Here is a 3,842-nt window from a genome sequence, read left to right as displayed (position 1 = left end):
GAAAGGGAAGACAAAAGCTTCCACCTCCGAGTCATGGGAGATGGAGAGATTCATCTCAAGGGTCCATAGCTCAGTAGTAGAGCACTTGACTGCACAACAAGAGAGCCCACTCATGGACCTCAACAAGAGCATGAGAAATTCCCTCACCAAGAAATCCCTGAGATACCTCAAGGGATACATTTTCCTCCACACAACTATTGGGAGTAACTAAGGATAGGAGCACCAAAATCACTAGGGATGGAGCAATAAAGGCAAGGAAGAGACATAGAGGAGCTCAAGAGCACCATTGGTTCTTCAAGAAGAGGAAGACGTCACCCTCACTAAGGTGGACTCATTCCTTAATCTCCTTGTCTATTCATTTTTTGTTTTTCAGTTTTTGAGCCTTATGTGTTATTTATGTTTGTGCCTTTACTACGCGATCATTAGTGTCTAAGTGTCTATGCCTTAAAGTTATGAATATGAATCCATCACCTCTCTTGAATGAAAAATGTTTTAATTACAAAAGAACAAGAAGTACATGGTTTCGAATTCATCCTTGAAACTAGTTTAATTATTTTGATGTGGTGACAATACTTTTTGTTTTCTGAATGAATGCTTGAACAATGCATATGTCTTTTTGAAGTTGATGTTTATGAATGTTAAATATGTTGGCTCTTGAAGAATAAGGAAAAAGGAGACATGTTATCTGATAATCTAAAAAATCATAAAAATGATTCTTGAAGCAAGAAAAATCAGTGAATACAAAAGCTTGTAGAAAAAAATAGAAAAAAAAATATATATAGCGTAAAAAAAACAAGAAAATAGAAAAAGAAAAAGCAAGCAGAAAAAGCCAAAAGCTCTTAAAACCAAAAGGCAAGAGCAAAAAGCCAGTAGCCCTTAAAACCAAAAGGCAAGGGTAATAAAAAGGATCCAAGGCTTTGAGCATCAGTGGATAGGAGGGCCTAAAGGAATAAAATCCTGGCCTAAGCGGCTAAACCAAGCTGTCCCTAACCATGTGCTTGTGGCGTGAAGGTGTCAAGTGAAAACTTGAGACTGAGCGGTTAAAGTCAAGGTCCAAAAGCAAAAACAGAGTGAGCTTAAGAACCCTGGACACCTCTAATTGGGGACTCTAGCAAATCTGAGTCACAATCTAAAAAGGTCCCCCCAGTTATGTGTCTGTGGCATTTATGTATCCGCTGGTAATACTGGAAAATAAAGTGCTTAGGGCCACGGCCAAGACTCATAAAGTAGCTGTGTTCAAGAATCAACATACTGAACTAGGAGAATCAATAACACTATCTAACTCTGAGTTCCTATAGATGGCAATCATTCTGAACCTCAATGGATAGAGCGAGATGCCAAAACTATTCAAGAGGCAAAAAGCTACAAGTCCCGCTCATCTGATTGGAGCTAAGTTTCATTGATATTTTGGAATTTATAGTATATTCTCTTCTTTTTATCCTATTTGATTTTCAGTTGCTTGGAGACAAGCAACAATTTAAGTTTGGTGTTGTGATGAGCGGATAATTTATACGCTTTTTGGCATTGTTTTTACATAGTTTTCAGTATAATTTAGTTAGTTTTTAGTATAATTTTATTAGTTTTTAAATAAAATTCACAATTCTAGACTTTACTATGAGTTTGTGTGTTTTTCTGTGATTTCAGGTATTTTCTAGCTGAAATTGAGGGACTTGAGCAAAAATCAGATTCAGAGGTTGAAGAAGGACAGCAAATGCTGCTGGATTCTGACATCCCTGCACTCAAAGTGGATTTTCTGGAGCTACAGAACTCCAAATAGCGCGCTCTCAATTGCGTTGGAAAGTAGACATCTAGGGCTTTCGAGCATTATATAATGGTCCATACTTTGCCCGAGTTTAGACGATACAAACTTGCGTTCAACGCCAGTTTCATGCTGTATTCTGGAGTTAAAAGCCAGAAACAGGTTACAAACTGGCGTTCAACTCCAAGAGAAGTCTCTACACGTGTAAATCTCAACGCTCAGCCCAAGCACATACCAAGTGGGCCCCGAAAGTGGATTTCTGCATCAATTACTCATTTCTGTAAACCCTAGTAACTAGTTTAGTATAAATAGGACTTTTTACTATTGTATTTACATCTTTGGAACATCTTTGGAACGTCTTTTTGATCATCTTTAGATCACGTTTGGGGGCTGGCCATTCGGCCATGCCTGAACCTTCATCACTTATGTATTTTCAGCGGTAGAGTTTCTACACACCAAAGATTAAGGTGTGGAGCTTTGCTGTTCCTCATGGATTAATGCAAAGTACTACTGTTTTTTTATTCAATACAAACTTATTCCACTTCTAAGATATTCATTCACACTTCAATGTGAATGTGATGATCGTGACAATCATCATCATTCCCAACTTATGAACGCGTGCCTGACAACCACTTCCGTTCTACCTTAGATTGAATGGGTATCTCTTGGATATCTAATACAGGGGACCGAGTCTGAGATATTAGAATCTTCGTGGTATAAGTTAGAACCCATGGATGGCCATTCCTGAGATCTGGAAAGTCTAAACCTTGTCTATGGTATTCCGAGTAGGATCTGGGAAGGGATGGTTGTGACGAGCTTCAAACTCGCGAGTAGTGGGCATAGTGACAGATGCAAAAGGATCAATGGATCCTATTCCAGTATGATCGAGAACCGACAGATGAATAGCCATGCTGTGACAGAGCATCTTGGACCATTTTCACTGAGAGGACGGGAAATAGCCATTGACAATGGTGATGCCAACATACAGCTTGCCATGGAAAGGAGTAGGAATGATTGGATAAAGACAGCAGGAAAGTAGAGGGTCAGGAGGAACGAAAGCATCTCTATACGCTTATCTGAAATTCTCACCAATGAATTACATAAGTATCTCTATCCTAAAGTATGGTTGGACTCTCAACCTAAAGATAGCCTGAACTCTTGGGATAAGCTGGTCAATGCTTTCTTAGCCAAGTTTTTTCCTCCTCAAAAGCTTAGTAAGCTTAGAGTAGATGTTCAAACCTTCAGACAAAAGGAAGGTGAATCCCTCTATGAAGCTTGGGAGAGATACAAGGAACTGACCAAAAAGTGTCCTTCTGACATGCTTTCAGAATGGACCATCCTGGACATATTCTATGATGGTCTGTCTGAGCTATCAAAGATGTCACTGGACCATTCTACAGGTGGATCTATTCACCTAAAGAAAATGCCTGCAGAAGCTCAAGAACTCATTGACATGGTTGCTAACAACCAGTTTATGTATACTTCTGAGAGGAATCCTGTAAGTAATGGGACGCCTATGAGGAAGGGAGTTCTTGAAATTGATACTCTGAATGCCATATTGGCTCAGAACAAAATATTGACTCAGCAAGTCAATATGATCTCTCAAAGTCTGAATGGATTGAAGGAATCATCCAACAGTACTAAAGAGGCATCTTCTGAAGAAGAAGCTTATGATCCTGAGAACCCTGCAATAGCAGAAGTGAATTACATGGGGGAACCCTATGGAAACACCTATAATCCCTCATGGAGAAATCATCCAAATTTCTCATGGAAGGATCAACAAAAGCCTCAACAAGGCTTTAATAATGGTGGAAGAAACAGGTTTAACAATAGCAAACCTTTTCCATCATCCACTCAGCAACAGATAGAGAATTCTGAGCAGAATCCATCTAGCTTAGCAAATATAGTCTTTGATCTATCTAAGGCCACTTTGAGTTTCATGAATGAAACAAGATCCTCCATTAGAAATTTGGAGGCACAAGTGGGCCAACTGAGTAAAAAGGTCACTGAAACTCCTCCTAGTACTCTCCCAAGCAATACAGAAGAGAATCCAAAGAGAGAGTGCAAGGCCATTGATATAACC

The 3,842-nt window shown here is 39.3% G+C and overlaps 1 non-coding gene across 1 annotated transcript; it reads right to left on the bottom strand.

Annotated features, from left to right (window-relative positions):
• Nucleotides 1-2,975: 2,975 nt before the first annotated feature.
• Nucleotides 2,976-3,083, bottom strand: LOC112788476 (small nucleolar RNA R71). The gene has a single exon (XR_003195837.1). It is a non-coding gene; the product is annotated as a small nucleolar RNA R71 (small nucleolar RNA).
• Nucleotides 3,084-3,842: the final 759 nt, after the last annotated feature.

This window comes from Arachis hypogaea, chromosome 20 (genome assembly GCF_003086295.3).
Source record: "Arachis hypogaea cultivar Tifrunner chromosome 20, arahy.Tifrunner.gnm2.J5K5, whole genome shotgun sequence".
Taxonomy (NCBI): Eukaryota; Viridiplantae; Streptophyta; class Magnoliopsida; order Fabales; family Fabaceae; genus Arachis; species Arachis hypogaea.
This window is presented reverse-complemented; position numbering and strand designations above follow the sequence as displayed.